Source organism: Rhinatrema bivittatum, chromosome 2 (assembly GCF_901001135.1).
Source record: "Rhinatrema bivittatum chromosome 2, aRhiBiv1.1, whole genome shotgun sequence".
Classification (NCBI taxonomy): Eukaryota; Metazoa; Chordata; class Amphibia; order Gymnophiona; family Rhinatrematidae; genus Rhinatrema; species Rhinatrema bivittatum.
In genome coordinates, this window is record NC_042616.1 from 600,609,521 (window position 1) to 600,624,670 (window position 15,150).

General features: G+C 41.1%; 1 protein-coding gene and 1 long non-coding RNA gene across 2 annotated transcripts in view; both read left to right on the forward strand.

Annotated features, from left to right (window-relative positions):
• The window catches only part of CABYR (calcium binding tyrosine phosphorylation regulated), a 223,807-nt gene extending 223,195 nt beyond the window's left edge, over positions 1 to 612 (forward strand). The window contains exon 6 of the mRNA XM_029591145.1: positions 514 to 612. The gene's annotated coding sequence lies outside the window, so the exon portion shown is untranslated. The remainder of the gene's footprint in view (positions 1 to 513) is intronic.
• A 2,565-nt stretch (positions 613 to 3,177) lies between these two features.
• Positions 3,178 to 13,899, forward strand: LOC115085295. The gene is made up of 3 exons (XR_003854789.1): positions 3,178 to 3,264; positions 5,233 to 5,416; positions 11,573 to 13,899. It is a non-coding gene; the product is annotated as an uncharacterized LOC115085295 (long non-coding RNA).
• Positions 13,900 to 15,150: the final 1,251 nt, after the last annotated feature.

The window sequence follows — 15,150 nt, forward strand, 5'->3', positions numbered from 1 at the left end:
TAGGCAGCAGTACAGAACCACTAGTCACTAATCTACATGCACCTCCCAACCCCTCCCCCCCCCTAAGCAGAAGCATACTGCTGCCAGAACAGCTGCTGCCTTCTGCTCCTGTCACCTCACGACTTCCGGTGAGAGTTGGAGCCATGCGGGTCCCAGATTCCTCTGCTGGCCTTGCAGCCTGAAGTCTGGTGAGAACGAGAGACCAGCTCGGGTCCGTGCATCGTGCAGAATGACCGGAAGATAGCAGCTGTTTCGGTGGTGTCAGCGGCAAGTGCATGAACGAGCACAGGAGTGAAAAACCCCCCCACTAGGTGTGAAAATCTTAGGTGCCCTGGCAACCTGGTGCTTGGAATTGTCGAGCCCTGGCACAGTGTGTTTGAAGAAACGTGAATGGAGGCATTTTCTTATCAGAAAAGTATGTTAGAGTATTTTACTAGTTTTAGTGAAGTTTGTACAGATGATGCTGCATTGTGCTTAAAGGCTACCTTGTGAACATTTCTGTTCCTTAAACAGGTCAAGAACAGTGACAGCCCACTGGAAAATTGCCCTAGACTTCAAACCAACAAACCATCATCTTCAGCATACACTCAATAAAGTGGACATGGTTAATGATTACAAGTGCATCTTTTATCAAAAAGTTTAGATTTATTACAGGTTTCTTGAGGGGCGTAAAATAGATGGTAGGGGAGGGGGCGGTGGTTGGCAATTGAGAGTTGGAGGGGATGGAGAATCGCTGGCATGGACACTTACAAGCTTCTGATATAGGATGAATTTTATGCAGTGGGTAAAGAAAATACAGTGTTTCAGTTGGATATGACATAAATTAGAATATTCTCAGGTACAGTCCCGCATTAAAAGAAAACCTTACCCACCATATAGTATATAAGGGATTAAAGTCCATGAGATCAGATATGCTACATAGACCATATAGTTATTATTTTGCTTTTAAGTTATTAGAATGGAAATTCATTAAGGAATGATATGAATGCATCAATCTGCTATCTAAATCTGTTCTTTTAATCACAGGAGACCAGGCTTGTACATATCAAGAGAATCAAAATGATAGATGATGTCTAAGGGTTTTAGTCTACTCCAGACAGAAGAGAGCTTAACATCTAGATTGCGGCCAGCAGCTTCTCGCCATTGTGCATGAGCATGAGATAATCATCCTTCTATTATTTGTTTGTTTTTTTATAAACTTGAAGTGAAATTCTGGCCACCACCTTAGGCACTAATTTGTATTTGTGTAGGCTATCACATTGTCGTTTCAAAATTTGATATCTAGTGGATCACTAAGACTTGGAGTCTACTATTTGTGAAGGTTAAAGAGACCACCACCAGCGATATGATTTTCCTGTAAAGAACTTAAGTTAAATAAGTCAAAAGGGTGGGCTTCATTGGATAAGTGAGAATCACTTCAATACTAATAAGAGATTAATGCCTTTGATGATAGATTTAAAATGCACAAGACCTTGGATGAATCTGACAACTAAAGGCTTCACAGGTACCAATTTTCTTCTAAACAAACCACCAACTGAGAATGTGTGGACTTCGATGAAGTTAGATGTTAAACCATATTCATGACAGGTGTGAAAGGTATTTAAGCAGTGACATGGAACAAGAAAACAGATCCAGGGATTTGGTCGCTTCTACTTCAGTTATAAAACCTCTTGATGGGCTGCTTGCTGGGGGAGGGGGAAGGAGATTAAGGAATTCTTGAAACACCTTCTTGGGCACACCAAACTTGCCAATCTCCACAATCTTAATGATAGAGGAAGGAATAGAGGGTAAGCATAGGGAGTGAAGGAGAGTGTCTTGGTGCTAGAGACATCTGCAAAGTATATAACCTGATATTATCAATGATAAGTGTTTCCATAAGCAGAGCGAACCAAATAAAAAAATGCATCAGAAAAGAAAACAAAGTTTTGGCATCAACAGAATCCTGATACCCTTTTTTCACTGAAGTTGTTTGTGTCACTTAGGAATCAGTGAGAAATGCAGGCATGTTCAGTTAAGCAACTGTACAACCTTACAAAAGGCTCACACGTGCAGAACGGTAATCACAGGTGGAGAGATATCGGTTCACATTAACCAGGATAATGTGGCATGTCTGAGATACCAGAGAGGGGTGGGCTTCTTCTGGAACAGCTCACACCCTTGGAGGAGATGGTCGCTGAGAACACCGTTTCAGAAGACATTTCGAGGGGTTAGGTAAGGACTCTACACTACACCTGGTAAGAGTGATAATTTATACATTTTATTATTGTGTTAATGCAAACAGTTATATTTGTCATAGTTTAGCTAAATCCAGAAGTGGATTTTATAGATTATGTATGATCTAGGACTTTGTAACACATAATATTTATAAGAATGCTTGCAGTTTCATGCTCAGTAATAGAAGCTACTGTATTCTTCTTTCATATGTATAGGGCAAGCTGTGGCAGAAAAAGATTAAAATTAATGTTGATATTTGATAGCCTGTCGATGACAGCCAGGCTGATGAAATGGATGTTTCAGTCCTTCAATAATATGCAAGTTCAGGCAGACGTTTTCAGTGTGGCTAACTGACTGCACCTAAATGGGCATGTCGTCCATGTCCTGTTTATACATGGATTCACTGTGGTCCAGTATTTACACTGTGAGCAGAAACCTGCAAGCTTGATGCTCAGATCTACACCCAGATGTATTTGCTTAGCCTTTTTTTTTTTATGTATTGTTGATTTTTACCTGTATGTTATATGACTTTGAGTACCCATTTGTGGACAGATGGATAGTATAAAGATATTTTATTGTTGGACATTGTTGCAGACTAGATTTTGTCTCCAATATTTTAATAGATACCATTGCTGCAGACTGTTCAATGAACATTGAAGCACATATGATAAGAAAAGTTTCCTTGACTCGAACCTAGATCTTTGTTGGATAGGTAATATCTTCATCCAGTGATAAGAACATAAGAAAATGCCATACTGGGTCAGACCAAGGGTCCATCAAGCCCAGCATCCTGTTTCCAACAGTGGCCAATCCAGGCCATAAGAACCTGGCAAGTACCCAAAAACTAAGTCTATTCCATGTTACCATTGCTAATGGCAGTGGCTATTCTCTAAGTGAACTTAATAGCAGGTAATGGACTTCTCCTCCAAGAACTTATCCAATCCTTTTTTAAACACAGCTATACTAACTGCACTGATCAAAATCAGCCACTTGAACAGAGTAAGATGCTAGCTGTGTGAGTTGTTGAGAGCTGGGCTCATGTAAGGAGAGGTAAACCTCAAATTGTTAATTTTACTATATTTAAGTATTTGATCATTGTATATTTTTTGAAAGAAAAAAGTTATCTTACTTAAATTTAAAAAGTAAAATTAAAATAAAGATGTTAAACATTATCTTCTATTAAAGTAAGGCTTGTTTGGACTTGATAGGAATTGCTATCTTTCCTAGGGTTGAAATATTCCTTATTTGAGTTTTGTGTGGGGCTGATTAGTTAGGAGGAGGTATATTGACTAAGTCAGAGGCTTTAAAAGGATTACTAAACCCCTTTAAAAGAAAAATCTGTAGGTGATAGTATAAAATTAAATCTCTCTGTGAGAACATTAGCTAGTTGGCTGAGTGGGCTACAGAGAGTTGGGATACCATGAGCAGTGCCCCTTGGCTCCTATAATTCTGCAACTGCAGGAGAAACCGTATAATTGAGCAGTTGCCACATAATTGACATCCTGCTGCAGAATCAACATTCTTGAAGCTTTTCCACTTCTTAATTCAGCCTTTTGAAGAAAGCTATAGGGTGCCTGCTTGCCTTTAGACTCAGCTCCTGCTCCAGCGCCTCCCCTCACAAACAGCCTACAGAGAACCCTCTCCTGTTTGTTTCCATCCCCCTTTCTTCGGTCCTGAACTGAAAAGGAGAGAGGAATGAAGTTGGAGTGGATAGAGAAAGCAGTCAGAATATTTAATCCCTCAAAGATTTCTTAAATCAAAGATAATTTTGATATAATTACTGGATGAAGTGATGTCCCTTTAGAAGAATTTCATCTTTATACAAAGGTTTTTTCACCTTCATATGTGATTAAACATACACCAGCTACAATGACCTGAATGTGCGTTTTTCGAAGACTGCAACTGCTGATGTCCTACATCTGGCAGAGGCATTTATTTCAGTTCCTAGAAACCTTGATGATTGGTATAGCTGTTGAAAAGTTTCAGACGTGTTAATTCAGCCTCTTTTTCTGTGTTACCATGTGTCCGGTATATGTGTGCATGTTTTCTGTGTAATTAACAGTATGACAAACTGCTAATGCTGAGGGCATTTTCAGCATACATAAGCTCATATATTTGGAAAAAGAACAAGGACATTCTCAAGAAAATATATAAAAAAGGGTTGAACTATATTTCAATTCAAAACAAAAGTAACATTGCATAGTTAAAAATTTCCAACATATGTCTTTACTTGGTAAATTTTATATTTGTATATAGTTTAAATATTGTTTAAAAACAATGAGGTAGATCTTTAAAAAGTACACACGCGTGTACTTTTGTTCGCGCAACCAGCGCAAACAAAAGTACGCCGGCGCGCACAAGGCTGTGCAAAATCGGCAGCCTGCGCGCGCCGAGCCGCGCAGCCTGCCTCAGTTTCCTCCGAGGCCGCTCCGAAATCGGAGCGGCCTCGGACGGAACTTTCCTTCCGCGTCCCCCCACCTTCACCTCCCTTCCCCCATCTAACCCACCCCCCAGCCCTACCTAAATCCCCCCCACCTTTGATGTACAAGTTACATCTGCTTGAGGCAGACGTAACTTGTGCGCGCCACCTCGGCATCCCCCGGCACAGGCCACAGTGCCAGGGGATTTGGGTCCGCCCTCCCGGCCCGCCCCCGAACTGTTGCCACGCCCCAGACCCACCTCGGACCGCCCCCTGACATGCCCACGGACACACCCCCAGCTGGCCGACGCGTCCCCGGACACGCCCCGTCTTTTACGAAGCCCCGGGACTTACGCGCATCCTGGGGTTTTGCGCGCGCCGGCGGCCTATGCAAAATAGGTGCGAGGCGCGCGAGTGCCCTGCGCGCATAAATCAGGGAGGATTTACGCGCGCAGGGCTTTTAAGATCTACCACAATGTGAATGGGATAAAAACACAGATTTTTGTTGCATAATAAGGTATGAATTTATATGCAAAACTATGCACATTTGCCAAATAATTAATGCAAAATTTTGAAAAATCTGCCAACTCTTGTTGCAGAATCATGAAAATATGCTACAGGAAACCAGGGTTCTGACCATGAAAGACTACAGGGAGAGTAGTAGAGAGATGGTGTCCACCTATTGAAGAAGCAGCGAAATGTTTGCCAGAACAGACTGGCAAGCCTGCTGAGCAGAGCCTTAAACTAGGATAGTCAGGAATGGGTGAACCAAAAAACCCATGGGTAAGTATAAGCCCCTCAGGTAAATAAAATACTAAATACTTGTTTAGAAATGGGAAAAAAGGGCAACATCTGGGAAGCTATGTATGCTAATGCCCATAGTAAGGGAAATAAAATCCCAGATTTAGAGGCAAACGTGGAGACATGATACATAGAAAACCATGACTAGGATATAGTTTCACCAGGCTACAATCTATTCAGGAATCCAGAAGGACAAGGTAGGAAGAAAGAAAGGAGGAATGGTGCAAAGTATAAAATAATATTAAAGCAACAGAACTGCAGGGCTTATAAGGTAAGGAGGAGGCCCTGTGGGTTAATCTGGAAAGAGGTAATGGAACATCTATTTATATTGGTATAATATACAGACCTCAAATGTAGGCAGAAGAAATGGATTGCGATTTAATGGAAGATATGCACAAAATTGCTATGAAAGGGACGGTGCTATTGCTAGGTGATTTCCATTTGCTAGATGTTGATTTGGGCATCCTGGCCATGGTGTATTTTAGAAGTATGGATGTCCTGGATTCTTTGCTTGGAGAACTGTTCTGTCAGCTGGTAACAGAACCCACGTGGGAGGGGGGACGATACTGGACCTGGTGCATAGTAAAGGGGAGAATATTTATGATGTCATAGTGGATGATCACCTGGGATCTAGTGACTGCCAAATGGTGTGGTTCAGTATTAGAGCACAGGCAATGATGGTTCATTCAAAGGCAAAGGTCTTGGTCTTAAGGAAAACTAACTTTGCTAAAATGGGGAAGTACCTCAAGGAGGCATTAGCTGGATAGGAAAATGTAGGAGAAGTAGAAAAGCAGTGGCAAAACTGAGAGGAGAATAACTTAAGGGCAACTAACCTTGCATTAGGAAAGGAAATAAAGGTAAGAGGTAAAAGTGAGGCCATTATGGATTTCTAAAGAAGTAGCTGAAAAGGTAAGGAAAGAAAAGGTTAGCATTTTTAAACTACAAGAGATGGCAGAAAGAGGAAGATTAGATGACAATCTCTGGAAAAGCTAAGAAAAACTGGGAAAGCAGAGATGCAAATGGAAGAAAAGCAACTAATACGGTAAAAGAAAGGGACAAGGACCATTTTTTAGACATTAGTGATAGGAGGAAGTGCAAATGTGTTACTTTGAAACTCACAGGTAAAGGGGAAGAATATGTAGAAGCTGATGAGTAAAATCAGAATTGTTTAATAAATATTCAGAGGTACTGAAGGGCCAGGAGCAGGTCCACAGAAAATAGACACAAATGGGATTTGAAGCAGAGCAGAGTGGAACCAGCAGCACGTACTTTTAACTTCCTCTTCCTGTTGCTGGCTCTGCTCCTTCCCATGTGGTTCGAAAGTTGAGCTGCATAGGAGAGAGAGGAATCTGCCTCAGGAGGAGGGCTAGAAGCAGTCTCTGCAGGCTCCCACTCCTATCTGCCTGCAGTGGGGGAGTGGGGTTGGAAGGGGAGGGAGATGAAGGGGGAGAAAGGGGGAGAAAGGGGAGAAGGAAACGATGGAAGATGAGGAGGAGGGAGTTAGAAAGGGAGTGAGAGTAAGGGAAGGATGGAAGTTGAAGGGGGCTTGAAAGGGAGAGAAGAAGGGAAGGATGGAAGGTGGGGGTTGGAAGGGAAAACTGAAGGGGGAGAGAATGGAGGGGAAAAGATGGAAGGTGTAGGTTGAAAGGTGAGATAGGAGAAGGGAAATATGGGAGGAGGGTAGGGTAAGGAAGTGGAAGGAAAGGAGGGCAGGTGAAAGGCAGAGGGGAAGGATGGATGTTGAGGGGTGTAAGTTGAGGAGGGGTGTCAGTTGAGAGAGGGAAGGGGGGATGGAAGGTGAGAGGAAGAGGGAAAGTGAGGGATGGGAGGCAGAAATGAGGGATTTGGGAGGTTTCCGAGAGCAAGAATGGAGGCAGTGGTTGAAGGAAAGGACAAGGGGCTCAGATAACTGGAGATAGTAAAGGTAGCAAACCAACGAGGGGGAGATGGGCTGAAAAGGGGCAATAGTATGAATGAAGCTCTCTTTGGCACACTACAAGTATTAAGAAAGGCATTAACAGCAAATCTGAGAGGTTGAGGCTGTTTCCAGCATACCTTGGCTTATGAATAAGGTTCATTAAGAACATAAGAACATAAGAAAATGCCATACTGGGTCAGACCAAGGGTCCATCAAGCCCAGCATCCTGTTTCCAACAATGGCCAATCCAGGCCATAAGAACCTGGCAAGTACCCAAAAACTAAGTCTATTCCATGTTACAATTGCTAATGGCAGTGGCTATTCTCTAAGTGAACTTAATAGCAGGTAATGGACTTCTCCTCCAAGAACTTATCCAATCCTTTTTTAAACACAGCTATACTAACTGCACTAACCACATCCTCTGGCAACAAATTCCAGAGTTTAATTGTGCATTGAGTAAAAAATAACTTTCTCCGATTAGTTTTAAATGTGCCCCATGCTAACTTCATGGAGTGCCCCCTAGTCTTTCTACTATCCGAAAGAGTAAATAACCGATTCACAACTACCCGTTCTAGACCTCTCATGATTTTAAACACCTCTATCATATCCCCCCTCAGTCGTCTCTTCTCCAAGCTGAAAAGTCCTAACCTCTTCAGTCTTTCCTCATAGGGAAGCAGTTCCATTCCCCTTATTTTGGTAGCCCTTCTCTGTACCTTCTCCATCGCAATTATATCTTTTTTGAGATGTGGCGACCAGAATTGTACACAGTATTCAAGGTGCGGTCTCACCATGGAGCGATACAGAGGCATTATGACATTTTCCGTTTTATTCACCATTCCCTTTCTAGTAATTCCCAACATTCTGTTTGCTTTTTTGACTGCCGCAGCACACTGTACCGACGATTTCAATGTGTTATCCACTATGACACCTAGATCTCTTTCTTGGGTTGTAGTACCTAATATGGAACCCAACATTGTGTAATTATAGCATGGGTTATTTTTCCCTATATGCATCACCTTGCACTTATCCACATTAAATTTCATCTGCCATTTGGATGCCCAATTTTCCAGTCTCACAAGGTCTTCCTGCAATTTATCACAATCTGCTTGTGATTTAACTACTCTGAACAATTTTGTGTCATCTGCAAATTTGATTATCTCACTCGTCGTATTTCTTTCCAGATCATTTATAAATATATTGAAAAGTAAGGGTCCCAATACAGATCCCTGAGGCACTCCACTGTCCACTCCCTTCCACTGAGAAAATTGTCCATTTAATCCTACTCTCTGTCTCCTGTCTTTTAGCCAGTTTGCAATCCACGAAAGGACATCGCCACCTATCCCATGACTTTTTACTTTTCCTAGAAGCCTCTCATGAGGAACTTTGTCAAACGCCTTCTGAAAATCCAAGTATACTATATCTACCGGTTCACCTTTATCCACATGTTTATAAACTCATTCAAAAAAGTGAAGCAGATTTGTGAGGCAAGACTTGCCCTGGGTAAAGCCATGCTGACTTTGTTCCATTAAACTATCTTTCTATATGTTCTGTGATTCTGATGTTTAGAACACTTTCCACTATTTTTTCTGGCACTGAAGTCAGGCTAACCGTTCTGTAGTTTCCCGGATCGCCCCTGGAGCCCTTTTTAAATATTGGGGTTACATTTGCTATCCTCCAGTCTTCAGGTACAATGGATAATTTTAATGGTACCTCCTGATGAGGTATGTGTAAAACAAACTCATTTGGAGACATTGCTCCGAGGACTTCTGGTCCTACCAATCTTGGGGAAATAAGATCCCAGACTTCATTTTCACTTTAAACTGTGTTTTACCTACAAAAAAATATCCCAGATTTTACAAAACCTATTACTCTTTTTTTTTTTTACTCATTTTTACCTAAAATTGTGACACTCAACATGCAAGATTCATTACTGGTCAGGTTCTCCCCCACAGCAAGTACCAAGTCTTCCACCACAGATTATCCCTGTATATCATAGCATGGGGGGCCCGCTGGGAGGCCCGCCTCTCTTCAAAAGATTTCCCATTGTTGTTGTGCCATTGTTGTTGATATATCTCTTTGCATAGCCGCAACACTTCTATTTTTTCCTGGAATGTAGGGGGAATTAATTCTATTAAAAGATAAGATTCTGCAAGCCCTAAATAAAAAATCTGCCGATATTGCATTCCTACAGGAGACGTATCTAACTGATCTGGAACACAGTAAATTAGGCCAGCGCTGGGTGGGCTCAGTTCACTTTTCCTCCGCTAGTACCAGATCAGCTGGTGTAGCTGTCTTGATCAGAAAATCTTTTCCTGTCAAGGTGTTGAAAGAAGTTAAAGACCAGAAAGGTAGATATATAATTTTAGAAACAGAGTACAATCAAGCTCCTCAATCTGTGCAATGTCTATGCCCCAAATGTATATCAAGCTTCCTTTTTTCAAGAGCTGCTTACCTTGCTTCTTCCTTACATTGATATGATGATAGTAGGGGGAGACTAATGCGGTCAAAGACCCTGTCTATGACAGAGCTTCTTCGACTAAGGCTATGGGAATGCCTAGTAAGGGAATTCAATTCTTAGAAACAACCCTACATCTTACAGGCGCCTGGCGTACATTACACCCACTAGAGAAGGAGTTTACGCATATCTCCCAGGCCCATGCGACCCATGCCAGAATAGATTATTTCTTAGTAAGTACTCATAGCTTTTTTTAAGATAATAGATGCGGAGATTGGAGATGTGGTAATCTCGGATCATGCACCAATTTGGCTAGAATTGACCAACCCCCCTCTCATAACATAATATCTTTCAATGGAAATACCCCTATTTCTTAGTAGAGAATATCACTTTTCAAAATTATTTAAAAGAAAGATGGGCAGCGTTTGAGCTTTCGAACGCTCAACATAAAGAGGATCCTATTCTATTTTGGAATACCGCCAAGGTGGTGCTCAGAGGAGAGATTATTTCCTTTGTGCACATAGGAAAACATCCTTAGACAAACAACTTATAGCTCTGACTGCCCAACTTCAGAAAGCCAAACAGGATTTAATACATTGCCATTCTAAAAGCTATAGGGAAGGATTTCTTTCTATACAAACAGCTATCAATGCGTTAATACACCAGCACGCTAAGAAATGCCTTCTATATTACAAATTTAAATTGTTTCAATTTGGACAAAAATCAGGCAAGTTGATGTCATATTTAATTAAATCGGCTAGAGAATCTAGCTATGTCCATGCCATTAAAAATACACAGAATCAGATTGTGACCCACACTGAAGGAATTATGCAAGCCTTTCATACTTATTACTCTCAGCTTTACCAAACAGGGGGGTTGAGATGCTTCTAAGTGGGAGGCATTCAGGGATCAGCTTCAACTTCCTTCTCTATTGGTGGAATTCAGTCATTATTTGAATGAACCTATCTCAGAAGCTGAGGTGACACGGGTTATACATAATGGGGTAGATCTTTTAAAAATACGCGATCGCATACTTTTGTTCGCGCACCAGGTGCGAACAAAAGTACGCTGGGTTTTATAAGATACGCGCGTAGCCGCACGTATCTTATAAAATCCGGGGTCGGCGCGCGCAAGGGGGTGCACATTTGTGCAACCTGCACGCACCGAGCCCAGCGCGTGCTGCCTGTTCCTTCCGAGGCCGCTCCGATTTCGGAGCGGCCTCGGAGGGAACTTTCCTTCGCCCTCCCTAACCCCCCCCTAAACTTTGCGCGCGCCGGCCGGCAGCCCCGCTCCGTCCTCCGGTCCCGGGGGCTGGTCCGGAGGCCTCGACCATGCCCCCGGGCCCGCCTTCCTGCCATGAAAGAAGTGAGACTTTTTATTTTTCCAAATTTTTCCAGTTTATTTTCTTTTTTTAAACAGAATTCTGATTTTGGTTTTACCCTGGCCAATCCAAACATTTTTCAAACATTTTCCAGACATTTTTTCAAACACTTTTTGGTCTCATTTTACTTTTTGATTTGATTTTTGAGTTCAAAATATATGTTAAGTGTTGTCCGTCTTGGTATTAAGAAGGCAATGAATGAATATTTTGTGCAATAAATGGATGTGTGTCAGTTCAGTGAAAAATATATGTTCTATGTAATGTCTGAGTACCTGAGTTGTTTGTGGTTCTGATTATTGCAAATCACCTTATAGTGAAGTGGGAACCTTATATAGGTTATGGTGTCTAATTGATTAATTTGAATTTGTGTTGCTCTTATATTAGGTTTTTTGAAACACATATCACTTATGCCGATGACAAAAGAGAAATACACCATACTGAGAGAACTGAATATGCCACTGATTTTCAGAAATCATCCCATCAAGCCTTTTCCATCTTTTGCTACAGAAGTCATGCCTTTGCCATAGAAGTCATCTTGCATATGAACTGAAATATTTATTCCTTTTGCATGATTTTCTCTTTGTATTTGTGTTTTATGCCTTACCCAGATGCAGTTTGATTGTATGACCTTTATCTGACATGTGATAATTGATTGTCTTAGATACCTAGTCAATACTGGATACCTTTTTGCAGATGCCATTATTTTGGACTTTAAAATCAATGATACAATTTGAGTTAATGCAGTTTTTCCCAAGAGTTTTGTAGCAATTTCCAGCCCTATTATTTCTAATATGTGATTGCTTGATATGTTCTCTCTATCTATGGAGATTAGTTTGCTCACATTTACAGTTCTAGGGGGAATATAATTATTTTATTGAATTTCTTCACTTTCATATGCGGGACTCACACAGGTGGTTTAGTACATTATTTTGCATTTGAACACAAAGCATGCTGAGCACTTTCCCACAGGGTGGGCTGTCATTTGTTTCAGGGGAAATGTTTTACCTTACACACACATTATCGGAATTTGTTTGTAGTTCCAAATGTTTATTTACTTATTCCCAGTTACAGAGAGAATTGCAATAGTCATTAGATTCCCTAAATCATCCCTATTAGCAATTATGGGTGTCATTCCATTAGTTACAGGGATTCCTTTTTCAATTTATGGTACAAAGATGCAGTGCTTACAAGCCATTTTAACAAAACTATTAATAAATTGTCACAGCCATATATACAGATGATTGTTATTATCCCAAAGCAAAGTATGTGCTATTTTAAAAGGTCAAGGTTGTATTTCCATTGAATTTGGTCTAATTGGCGGGAACAACTTAAATTGGCTCACATTTCTAGGGGTAATTGGCAGTGATTTCTTGTTTGCTCTGATCCTTTGCTTGTGAATGTGAAAGCAGTGTGAATGTGTTTGCCTACCTGTTTATTGTTTTTATGGGTCTAAAATGTCTATCACCTTGAATACAGTCAACATTAGAGGTCACAGAACCTCTATGCTAGAGGTCAAATATGACACAGAACCTCTATGATAGCAGCTTCCCTGGAAAGAGACCTCCTCAGGATGAGTCATATTTAACGAAGACTGGTAAGCTCTGCCTAACCAATCACTAGGATGGGTTATGCTGGGCAATCTAAGACAGTTGCATGGCCCTGAGTGTGATGATTGTCCCCAATCATTAAGAGGAAAAAATGAAAAATATAGGTTATTTGCTAATTGCTGCTTTAAAAGAAAAAACTACCTCATGTGTTAAATACCTGGAACAAGAAGGCCTGAACAGCATGGGAATGCAGAGTAAATGTGAAGATGAGACTGAGTAAGCAAAGAATGTGTGATGTTTGTGAGACGCGTGAGAGAAATGTACCAGCAATATAAAAGAACGAGAGCCATGTTTAAGTCTAAAAGAGGGTAATATAAATTTAAAACAATGTTATGTTTATTCCCATAAGGAAATACAATCTAATTCTTTCAGTTTCCACTATCTTGATGTATTTGTATAGAGACTTGGGTAATCTACCACTAGAATAGGTAATGCCAGGTACAGGCATTTGGTATGAAGAATTAGAAGTGTTAATTCTTCAAGAGGGGAATGATAATATTCTGGATTTAAATGGTTACATGATGAAATTAACGGAACAGTTTTGTGCAAGAGAAAGGAATGAATTTGTCTTTAACAGGCAAAACAATTATGAGTAAGAGAAACAGAAGCAGTTTTACATAGGGAACTGTCTGCAACTCAAGGTCTAGTTACTGAGAGCGGGATAGAGATAAAGTCACCTGGTATTTTCTAGTATTAGCAAGTTTCAATAAACCTCCCCTCCAAGAAAGAGGGGCCACCCCAGAGAGAAATCTATATACAAGAATGTGATATGGAACTAAGAAACTGAGAAGGCTTTGATATGTCACTATTATCATATTATTATATGTCACTGCTTCCAATTGAGGAACCTTCGTTCCCTGTAAATAGTTACCCAGTTACTGTTTGTTGATGTTTATTTCTTGTATGCAAAGTTTACTGTTCTATGTAATGGCAGTGCCAAAAGTTCTGTATAATGACACTGTCAAAAAGTTTTAGTTATCTGTAAACCGATACGATGTGCAAACGGCTATCGGTATATAAAAACCTATAAATAAATAAATATAAGTCACTCCCAGGAAAACTCTCTTTCCTGTATTTCCTATTCTGACTACTTTGCTTTCTATAATAAAAGAGTATAATTGAGAAAGAGAGACTAAGTGTTTTCTATAATAAGGAAGAAAATCAAGGTTTTAAGTGGTTAATTATATGTGAAGTGCCAGCCTTCTCTTTGAACTCTCTGGGTATGCAGCCCCATATAAATGATCACTGCCCATCTCCTACACCAGCAATGAGCCTGCACACCTTCATTGTGAAGGTCAGGATGCTCTGCTCCTGGAGCCTATATCCTTTCAAGTCTTTCTGGGCCAAAAGGACTGAGATCTACCAAAGGGATAAGGCCTTCGAGTAGTCACTCCTCTTATAAGGGTGAAAATGCCTATAATCTCTAGAGTGGCCTCTTGTCCCAAAGGGATGCGAGGCCAGTTTTTTTATCCTCTGACAAAATGAGGAATCTGGGATTCCCATCATCTATTTGCCATTTTCTGCAACTCACTGCTGAATAAAAGAGAACCCTTAAAGGGTAACCTTGTGAGATGGACTTAGAGATGGTATCCTCTGACCAATTTCACAGCCACAGCTAACGCCTAGTCAGTCTCAAAGAAGCCACCCCTCTGGCAGTAGTTTAAACAAGGTCACAGTCTGCATCAGCTAAGGCTGCAGCTCCTGCTGGCATTACCATTCTGCCAACCGACCTCGCTTCTTAGTCTCCTGTGAGAAATACAGCCTAGTTCGAGCCACCAGGGAGCAACAAGAAGCAGTTTGTAAATTCATCACCATGACTTCAAAGGCCTGCTTAAGGATAGCCTCAATTCTCCTATCCTGTGCATCCTTTAGAGCTGCCCCTCCTTCCAAGGGAATGTTGGTGTGCTTGGTAACAGAACATACAAGCACATCCATCTTTGGGAAATGTAACTGTTCCCTTGCCTTCAGATCCAAGGGGGTATAGACCTGCTAAAGTGCACCCCCGTTTAAAGTTTGCCTCTGGAGCTCTCCAAGGTCAATCAACTCTTGAGTTGCCTCTAGAAGGGGAAAGAAACATGGCGCTTTGTTTAGGTTAACTAATATGGAGTCCTTTTGCACACCCTTAGAGTCACCCCCACCAAGTGTCTTCAGAGTCAGACAATAGACTTGGCAACTCATCTCTATGAAAGAAATGGAGCAGTGTCTTATGTAACTCTAAATCTGAGGGAAATTCTCCTTCTTCCTGAGGGGAAAAACCAAAATCTCCATCAGAGTAATGTGACATATCCTCATCTACATCCTCCTGAACATCACCAGGGACCACTTCATGGCTCTTGCCCATGGTGGAACTCTGAG